Raw genomic sequence first — 11,695 nt, forward strand, 5'->3', positions numbered from 1 at the left:
CATAACCATCCTATTATCCCAATCCAGTGGTTATCATGTCTAGATGTGTCAGTGTGAAAGTCCTCTCCTCAGCTTCCTTCTGGGCACTGTGGACCACCTGGCAGCTGAACTGAGAGCCCTGGTCCTCCCTGCTCGGGGTCAACTTCAGGAAGCTCCACATGGTATACAGGCCATTGATGTTGAGACTGGGAGGCGTATTGAAGGCACTTGTGAGATTCTCTCCATTCTTGGACCAAGTAATGGAAACATCTTCGGGACAGAAGTCTTTGATGCAGAGGTTGAGTGTGCACTCTTCACCCAGAAGAGGGCACGAGGGCTCGCAGTTGACAAACATCACATTTGGAGGGGTTCCTGTTGAAAACAGATGTGAGCCACATCGTAGTATATATATTAGAAATAGTAGATTCACTGAAACTGGTTTGACCACATTATGTTCAATCTCTGATGACGCTTTGCTCATACAAAACATACAAGTTATTACAATTTAGGCATTTAGCAGACTTACAAAGTACAACATTGTTGTGATTACCGTGAATCACCACCATCAACTGAGTAAATGTTCAAGGAATTAGAGTGGTAAGAAAACAAGATACATTTGCAAAAACGTAACTAGTATAGCAAGTAGATATCAGACCTGGCATCTGTAAATAACAGCCCTACTGTCTACAAGTAATTAAACAGCATACGTTGTTTACCTGAATAACATAAGTACAGTAGTATCTAGCTAATGGTCAAATAGCAGGAAAATACCTTGGGTATTGATATGATACCAAGAATCTTTGTATCCTGGTTCGGGGAAACTGGAATGGTACACACGGCAACTGTAGACAGCCATCTCGTCCTCTCTAGCCATAACCATCTGGATCTCACTCCACACACTGAAGAGGCCCTCATGGTCTGAGAAAGGTCCAAAGTTAGTGACGGTGCAAACCTGCTCCCCGTCATTCCTGGACCACTCCAGGCGAATGTCCCCGGGATAAAATTTCTCCACCCGAGAGCACAGTACCAGCAGCCTCTCCACCTTAGGGATTTGCGGCATGCTGGAGATCTGTAGAAACTCCGGGGCCACTGGAGTAGAGTGTGAATGAAATCAAATTAAATTGTTTTTTTTGGGGGTCAAATGCACAATAAATGTACAGCACGTTAACAATACTTGGCTTATGACCACTCCCACTTACAGTAGGGTGGAAGTCGCTATACATAGAGTACACATAACCTTACATAACTACCGGTACACAAAATACAGTAGTAGACTAAATAGAATAATATCAAATAGCTAATAGATATTATAAAACGTGTTTTAACTAAATAAGATTAATAGTGAATCACTACATTTTGTGGAGGATGGGGTGCATAGCGAAGAAATGTTATAGGTTACTATTTGCTGAATAATCACAAAATGTCCATCAATATGGTTGGGAAGGTTTCTTTTGAAATGTAATCCAGTAGCCTACAGATTAATTAACCTCCTAAAATTGTAAATATAATAATTTTGATAACTTCATTAAAGTAACATACCTGATTACATTTGATTTTTTTTTTAAATGAAATATAGATATATTTGAGATACAGTATATTTAATATATGAGAGTAATCTTTTTGTAATCACCAACATATTGATTAGTAACTAACTTCATTATCATATTCCTTTTTGTCATTTTAACTGATTACAGTTGATTAATTTTGTTATTGATGTATGCATCTGTGTTACATGTACACACTTCCCAACCTTGTAATACAAAATGACCAGAGCTTCATACCAAACAATGTTCAGTTAATTGACACTGACTGTGGAAATGTTGAATCTGTTTTACCTTTTGTATTGACAGTGATTTCTCTAGTGATGTTTTTGGCCCTGTGTTTCACCACACACCGGTATGTAGTTTGATCATCACTGACAGTCAGACAGACAGTCAGGACGGACACATGATCATGTCTACTCTCTGACTGAAGGATCGCCAGGTCACTCAGATCCTCGCTGACCAATAAAGGATCTGATTCTGACTGGTTGTTTGGGACCTGGATCAAGTCTGCATTGGCTGCCACTTTGTCCCACTTCACTTTTATGGAATGCCAAAACTGCCGTATCTAGATATAAATACATAAATAAATAAATGAATTTATAAAGCAATAAATGCTAAAATAAATAAATAATTGTGCAAAGAAATATACAATTAAATATTGAAATGTATTCATTTATGTGACCATTTATGTATTTATGTATTTATTTATATATTTATGTATTTATTTATGTATTCATTTATTTTTATATTTATGTTTTTATTTATGTTTTTAATTATTTATGTATTTATTTATTGATTTATACATATATGTATTTATTTATGTTTTTATTTCCTTATTTATTTACGTATTTATTTATTTAATTATTTATTTAAACATTTAATTATTTATTTAAACATTTAATTATTTATTTATGTATTTATTTCCTTATTTATTTACGTATTTATTTACGTATTTATTTATTTAATTATTTATTTAAACATTTAATTATTTATTTAAACATTTAATTATTTATGTATTTATTTCCTTATTTATTTACGTATTTATTTATTTAATTATTTATTTAAACATTTAATTATTTATTTAAACATTTATTTAAACATTTATTTAAACATTTATTTAAACATTTATTTCATGCCGTATTTCATTGACGGTATGTTAATGAGGGGGCGTGTCTTGCCGTCCCATTCAGGCTTTAGCAGTCAAACCCAGAGCGATCAAACACCAAAAAAATTACTTCCAGCCCATACAGCTGGTCAGTTGTCTAATGTATTAATATTTTGTTGATGATGATAACTGCGTTTATGTTCATAATAATTTGGTTTGATTTGATAAATTAACAAATAACAATGAAAGCCATAATATATTTAAAAATATGAAGCAAAACTAAATCATATATAACAATAAATAAATGCTTGGGGATAATTCCCAACATGTTCAAAAAGGAATAAGAAGAAATGAAGACGTATTTACTCCTACCCCCTTCGTATATATCCTTCCTGATTCATATAAACAATTACAAATTTAAATCTATATCAAAAATCCTATGATATCTGTATAAATTAAATACATATTTCAAAAAATCTTATACATATGTTTTTACACACATATTTATTACAGAGAAAACAGAACCGAATGTTTGTGCAATCATCACACAGTAGCCTACTGTTACTGTATGTATATTAAACATATCATATTCATCTGCAGTCATCCATCACACAGTTGTTCTATTAAATAAATGATATTAATGTCTATTATGGCTGTTTTGGACGACTGGGCACCTGGACATCTGGGCACTATGGTACATGTGGGCACCTGTACAACTGGGCACTAGGTACATGTGGGCACCTGGACAACTGGGCACTGGGGACATGTGGGCACCTGGACAACTGGGCACTATGGACATGTGGGCACCTGTACAACTGGGCACTAGGGACATGTGGGCACTTGGAGAGGTGGGCACCAAAACCATCTGGGCACTAGGGACATGTGGGCACTTGGAGAGGTGGGCAATTAGGGGTGGAGACATCTGGGCACTAGGGACATGTGGGCACCTGGACAACTGGGCAATATGGACATCTGGGCACTATGGTACATGTGGGCACCTGTACAACTGGGCACTAGGTACATGTGGGCACCTGGACAACTGGGCACTGGGGACATGTGGGCACGTGGACAACTGGGCACTATGGACATGTGGGCACCTGTACAACTGGGCACTAGGTACATGTGGGCACCTGGACAACTGGGCACTGGGGACATCTGGGCACTATGGACATGTCGGCACCTGGACAACTGGGCACTAGTGACATCTGGGCACCATATTTTTGGGACGACTGGGCACCTGGACATCTGGGCACTAGGGATATCTGGGCACTAGGTACATGTGGGCACCTGGAAAACTGGGCACTAGGGACATCTGGGCACCTGGACGAGTGGGCAATTAGGGGTGGAGACATCTGGGCACTAGGTACATGTGGGCACCTGGACAACTGGGCATTAGGGACATGTGGGCACCTTGACAACTGGCACTAGGGACATGTGGGCACCTGGACAGGTGGGCACCTTGACAACTGGGCACCAAAGCCATCTGGGCACCATGGACACGTGGGCACCTGGACAACTGGGCACAAAAACCATCTGGGCACTAGGGACATGTGGGCAACTGGGCACCGGCCGTTCTAAAAATGGTTTATGCCAATTTTTAAGGTTAATACCATGGTATGTTGTTTTATATAATGGCGTATACCGTATTTTTTAAATGGTATGCCTTTCCAAAACGGTATGTGCCTTTCCAAACCGGTATGCACCGTTCCTGGGAGTGGTATGCTGTTCCAAAATTGGTTTATACCACTTTTTAAATGGTATGTCGTTTTATATATAATTATCTATAATAACACTATTGTATTGTTGGCTATTTGTCAACATCAATAAAAACTCAAAAGCGACTGAGGCACCAGGCAGCGAATCTTATGCAGATCAGGGGGTAATTGGAATGAGTCCATTGTCCAGACAGGCAGCGAAGTTTTGTGGTATTTATTTAGCTCTCCAAGATGAACAATATAGAAAAAGGATGTTGAAATGTTTGCACATTATAATCAAAACACTATAATAATAATAATAATAATAATAATAATATTAATAATACTAATACTACTAATAATAATAATAATTACCATTATTATTGTTATTATTTTATGAATTATGATGAATTATGATGAATTACTTTGTATTATTATTATTATGTATTATTAGTAGTATTAATAATTATTATTAACATTAGGCCAATACATGTATCCACACAGCTTACAGCATTCAGTAACACTAGGTATAACTGCAGAATTAAATAACCCCTGTAGGCCTATTAATCATTAGCCCAAAATAAGTGTATAATTGTATTATCTAACACAATAATTATTATTATTGATAATTGAATATTGATTATTATTGTTATTATTATAAAAAATAGGCCAACACATGCATCCACACAATAATGAATATGACCATTCAGTAAAACTGGTATAATTGAAGTAACCTGTTAAATATGTATTCATTATTAACCACCCACTGTGTATAATGAAATCTTACTGCATGTCTTCATTCTATCATAAAGGCACACAGTGGCTCTAATCCACACCAAACTGGGAACAAACACTGTTCAGGGGTCTGCCATGACAATAGTCTCAGCAGGGGCCACGTGTGCCCACCACAAGCCCCAAGGGGAACCCATAGGGCCAGAGAGGCGCACCATTGCTCCAATCTGCACAAAATGTGGCAGAAACACTGATCAGGGGACCACCATGACAATAGTCACACTAAAAATGCACATAGATGGGCACCATAACAGTGTTACAGCAGTGTTTGACTCAAATGGCTATAACTAGCAGTCTGTCTGTCTGTCTGTCTGTCTGTCTGTCTGTCTGTCTTGCCCTAATCTTTGCAAATGCATTATGTATTGTATTTTGTGTCCATGATAATAATATTTCAGGTAAGGGGGTGCCTGATTTATCTCCATCTTAGCTATGGGGGTCCCTGTTTCATCTCTTTCTCAGCTAAGCTCAAAGTGCTTTACAGAGCAGGAATAAGCAACAAGTGCTTTAAAGAAACAGTACAAATGATTAACAATACAGCAAAAAAGAAAAGCAAGTAACAACATTAAAAACATAGCAAAAAAGACAGTGAAAAAAAAACTGTGAGGAACCCTCTCTGAGAGAGAGATTGAGCAATTTGCAGGTTCTTAATTTGCATTCAACATGATCAACATTTATGTGTAAAGTGTGTTGGGGCGTGTTATTCAAGTTGGCTGAATTGTAGTAAGTAAGTAAGTAAGTACATTTTATTTATAAAGCACCTTTCGAAACAGTGTTACAAAGTGCTGTACAATGGAACATAAAATACATACAATTAACAAGATAACAACAGGGTATTATAGTACAAAAAATAGTGAAAAGTACAAAACAGCAAGGATAAAAACAAAAGCATTGACCTATGTGAGTCAGGTCTTCAAAGGACAAAGTGCTTACGAAACAAAAGTGTTTTAAGCATTCTCTTAAAACAATCAACCGACTCAGCATTTTTTAATGCCAGGGGAAGGGCGTTCCACAGTGTGGGAGCAACTACTGCAAAGGCCCTGTTGATTGTGATGAATAGGCCAGGTATATAGACCATTAACAGTTAACTACTACCACCACACACACACACACACACACACACACACACACACACACACACACACACACACACACACACACACACACACACACACAGGCCCTAATCCCGCTGATTCACACACGACAAATTTAAGAAAATGACTGGTTATTTTATTCCTTGATTAAATTGCCAATACTAGATATGCAACATTCCCATTTTTGCAAAGATTAGGGCAAGACAGACAGACAGACGGACAGACTACTAGTTATAGCCATTTAAGTCAAACACTGCTGTAACACTGTTATGGTGCCACATCTATGTGCATTTTTAGTGTGACTATTGTCATGGTGGTCCCCTGATCAGTGTTTCTGCCACATTTTGTGCAGATTGGAGCAATGGTGCGCCTCTCTGGCCCTATGGGTTCCCCTTGGGGCTTGTGGTGGGCACACGTGGCCCCTGCTGGGACTATTGTCATGGCAGACCCCTGAACAGTGTTTGTTCCCAGTTTGGTGTGGATTAGAGCAACTGTGTGCCTTTATGATAGTATGAAGACATGCAGTAAGATTTCATTATACACAGTGCTTGTGTTGGCCTATTTTTTATAATAATAACAATAATAATCAATATTCAATTATCAATAATAATTATTATTGTTAGATAATACAATTATACACTTATTTTGGGCTAATGATTAATAGGCCTACAGGGGTTATTTAATTCTGCAGTTATACCTAGTGTTACTGAATGCTGTAAGCTGTGTGGATACATGTATTGGCCTAATGTTAATAATTATTATTAATACTACTAATACATAATAATAATAATACAAAAATAATTAAACAAATAATAACAAATAATCATAATTCATCATAATTCATAAAATAATAACAATAATAATGGTAATTATTATTATTAGTATTAGTATGAGTATTAGTATTATTAATATTATTATTATTATTATTATTATAGTGTTGTGATTATAATGTGCAAACATTTCAACATCCTTTTTCTATATTGTTCATCTTGGAGAGCTAAATAAATACCACAAAACTTCGCTGCCTGTCTGGACAATGGACTCATTCCAATTACCCCCTGATCTGTATAAGATTCGCTGCCTGGTGCCTCAGTCGCTTTTGAGTTTTTATTGATGTTGACAAATAGCCAACAATACAATAGTGTTATTATAGATAATTATATATAAAACGACATACCATTTAAAAAGTGGTATAAACCAATTTTGGAACAGCATACCACTCCCAGGAACGGTGCATACCGGTTTGGAAAGGCACATACCGTTTTGGAAAGGCATACCATTTAAAAAATACGGTATATGCCATTATATAAAACAACATACCATGGTATTAACCTTAAAAAGTGGCATAAACCATTTTTAGAACGGCGGGTGCCCAGTTGCCCACATGTCCCTAGTGCCCAGATGGTTTTTGTGCCCACCTCTCCAGGTGCCCACATGTCCCTAGTGCCCAGTTGTCCAGGTGCCCACATGTCCATGGTGCCCAGATGGCTTTGGTGCCCAGTTGTCAAGGTGCCCACCTGTCCAGGTGCCCACATGTCCCTAGTGCCAGTTGTCAAGGTGCCCACATGTCCCTAATGCCCAGTTGTCCAGGTGCCCACATGTACCTAGTGCCCAGATGTCTCCACCCCTAATTGCCCACTCGTCCAGGTGCCCAGATGTCCCTAGTGCCCAGTTTTCCAGGTGCCCACATGTACCTAGTGCCCAGATATCCCTAGTGCCCAGATGTCCAGGTGCCCAGTCGTCCCAAAAATATGGTGCCCAGATGTCACTAGTGCCCAGTTGTCCAGGTGCCAACATGTCCATAGTGCCCAGATGTCCCCAGTGCCCAGTTGTCCAGGTGCCCACATGTACCTAGTGCCCAGTTGTACAGGTGCCCACATGTCCATAGTGCCCAGTTGTCCACGTGCCCACATGTACCTAGTGCCCAGTTGTACAGGTGCCCACATGTACCATAGTGCCCAGATGTCCATATTGCCCAGTTGTCCAGGTGCCCACATGTCCCTAGTGCCCAGATGTCTCCACCCCTAATTGCCCACCTCTCCAAGTGCCCACATGTCCCTAGTGCCCAGTTGTACAGGTGCCCACATGTCCATAGTGCCCAGTTGTCCAGGTGCCCACATGTCCCCAGTGCCCAGTTGTCCAGGTGCCCACATGTACCTAGTGCCCAGTTGTACAGGTGCCCACATGTACCATAGTGCCCAGATGTCCAGGTGCACAGTCGTCCAAAACAGCCATAATAGACATTGATATCATTTATTTAATAGAACAACTGTGTGATGGATGACTGCAGATGAATATGATATGTTTAATATACATACAGTAACAGTAGGCTACTGTGTGATGATTGCACAAACATTCGGTTCTGTTTTCTCTGTAATAAATATGTGTGTGTAAATATCATATGTATAAGATTTTTTGAAATATATATTTAATTTATACAGATATCATAGGATTTATGGTATAGATTTAAATTTGTAATTGTTTATATGAATCAGGAAGGATATATACGAAGGGGGTAGGAGTAAATACGTCTTCATTTCTTCCTATTCCTTTTTGAACATGTTGGGGATTATCCCCAAGCATTTATTTATTGTTATATATGATTTAGTTTTGCTTCATATTTTTAAATATATTATGGCTTTCATTGTTATTTGTTAATTTATCAAATCAAACCAAATTATTATGAACATAAACGCAGTTATCATCATCAACAAAATATTAATACATTAGACAACTGACCAGCTGTATGGGCTGGAAGTTATTTTTTTGGTGTTTGATCGCTCTGGGTTTGACTGCTAAAGCCTGAATGGGACGGCAAGACACGCCCCCTCATTAACATACCGTCAATGAAATACGGCATGAAATAAATGTTTAAATAAATGTTTAAATAAATGTTTAAATAAATGTTTAAATAAATGTTTAAATAAATGTTTAAATAAATGTTTAAATAAATGTTTAAATAAATAATTAAATGTTTAAATAAATAATTAAATAAATAAATACGTAAATAAATAAGGAAATAAATACATAAATAAATAATTAAATGTTTTAATAAATAATTAAATGTTTAAATAAATAATGAAATAAATAAATACGTAAATAAATAAGGAAATAAATACATAAATAAATAATTAAATGTTTAAATAAATAATTAAATGTTTAAATAAATAATTAAATAAATAAATACGTAAATAAATAAGGAAATAAATACATAAATAAATACATATATGTATAAACCAATAAATAAATACATAAATAATTAAAAACATAAATAAAAACATAAATATAAAAATAAATGAATACATAAATAAATACATAAATATATAAATAAATAAATAAATACATAAATGGTCACATAAATGAATACATTTCAATATTTAATTGTATATTTCTTTGCACAATTATTTATTTATTTTAGCATTTATTGCTTTATAAATTCATTTATTTATTTATGTATTTATATCTAGATACGGCAGCTTTGGCATTCCATACACTTTGAGCTCTCTCAGTCGAACGCCTCTAATGGTACATTTAAGCTCGATTGGCACCTTAGTGTAGATGATGCTGGGTGTGATGATGTCAGAGACGCAGGGTGGACCTATGGAGGCAAGTATGACTGCCTGTGAGCGCACATTATACAAGTACACCTGCAATGTATGTATACACAGTAAAATCACTGTTAATTTATCGATTTGAGAATGTACATATGTAACCAAATGGACCGAAAATACATACTGTTACAGTGTGGGTTTAGTGTTATGTACCATTACATACTGTATGTAGTTGATGCATCATCAATGAAGTTGACACATACCTGTACAGATAAGCCGTGTCCCACCGATAACAGAGAGAACCATCAGCAAACTAATGACACTGGTAACGGCTATCAGTGTAACAGCATTGTAACCCGGCTCCCTAGAAGCTGCAGCAGAAAGGTGATAGCATAACAACATGATAAAGATGATGACTATTGCAATTCACTGTAAGTCGTTGAGAACAATATTATGAAACCAAACCTTGTACTGTCAGCACAACACCTTTGCTGTAAAGCTCCCTGTAGGTTGTGTGTTTGATTTGGCAGAAGATGTGGGTTTCTGTGGCCTCCACTACAGAAGAATGCACAGTGATGCTACTGCGAATGCTGTAGGTGCCATCTGGGTTAAGAATGGCCATTTCTGTGCAGACATGGGAGCTTGAGTTTCTGCCTGCAGGGACCGTCAGAGAGCCTTTCTGGATCTGCCATGTCACTTCAAGTTTCTCTGGGTAAAACTCTGTGACATCACACAATAGAGTCTTTTCCTCTCCCATTGTCACTACTGCTTTTTCTGGGAGTGACACTGAAGGTCGGGCTGTGAACAGAAACAGTGCAGTCTATTCTGAGTAAAAAGCAAGAGCTATATAAATATTTAACGTACTGTACCGCTATTTAATTTATGCTCTCTCACACACACAAAGAGCACACACACTCATTACAGTACAAAGTACAATCTGTCCTGTAGTCTCTTTTGTTATACAACTCTTCTTTTTTTTTCAGCCAATGAAATATTTGAGTGTGCTGTACAAAATAGTTTAATTTATCATTCCTTCATGTTAGTCAGGACAAGAGCTAATCTGGGATCACTTTTCAAGACTCGTGAACTCAAAGATTGTACACAGCACGCTGGGCTTGCTGACAAAAGTAGATAGTAAGAAAAAATGGTTTACCCAACACTTCCAGCTGAATGGTTTCTGTGTAGACCACCGGTGTTATGATTCTGCAGGTGTAAATACCTTCATCCCCCAAAGTCACATTACGCAGCTGGAGAGATGCGTTGCTTTGTAGCAGTCCCATTTTGTCCACCAGACAGCCTTTGCAGTTCACTTGTGCACTCTCATCCAAAAAAGTGTACACGTTATGTTTCTCTGAGTGCTTATCGACCATGTTCCATTCAACTGTCAGAGTGCTCAACTTCACAAGCTTGGACAATTTGTCAAACAGGCAGCTTAGAGTCACATCTGTCCCTGTTAAGACACTTACTGTCCCCATAGTCTCAACCGGAGAACCTACAGTATAACAACACCAAATACAAATTGATTATTCTGTAGTGCTGTGCAATAGGCATTGCATACATTTGAATGGAAATGGCATGTTTAACAGGATTTCATATACAGGGAATATTATCTTTAAACCTTGATATTACTATGAAGGCAGATGCAAGCTAACCTGCATTTTTCTTTCTTTTCAAATTTCATCAGCATGTAACTAATGCGGCCAAATACTGTACGGCAACGGAGCTGACCTTTGCTCATCAGTCCTCGCAAACAAAATTGTATAAAAACGTATGATTGAATCATTTTTTTTGGTTATTCTTACCTTTTAAGTGCAAAACGACAGCTATTATTTCTATTATAATTATTATGGTTTTCCGTTGTTCCATTGGAATTCTGGTATCAGCGCATTTCAGTGCATGTTGCAGAGATTGTGAAAGTAAACTTTGACCACGCCTGTAG

At 37.2% G+C, this 11,695-nt stretch overlaps 1 gene segment (V, D, J or C); it reads right to left on the minus strand.

Annotated features, from left to right (window-relative positions):
• Nucleotides 1-13: 13 nt before the first annotated feature.
• LOC308081850 (immunoglobulin heavy constant mu-like) lies at nucleotides 14-11,231 on the minus strand. The segment is given in 7 exons: nucleotides 10,910-11,231; nucleotides 10,222-10,554; nucleotides 10,020-10,127; nucleotides 9,754-9,803; nucleotides 1,815-2,088; nucleotides 751-1,068; nucleotides 14-351 (listed from the first exon to the last, which is right to left on the minus strand).
• Nucleotides 11,232-11,695: the final 464 nt, after the last annotated feature.

This window comes from Gymnoscopelus braueri (genome assembly GCF_963280865.1).
Source record: "Gymnoscopelus braueri genome assembly, chromosome: 3".
Classification (NCBI taxonomy): Eukaryota; Metazoa; Chordata; class Actinopteri; order Myctophiformes; family Myctophidae; genus Gymnoscopelus; species Gymnoscopelus braueri.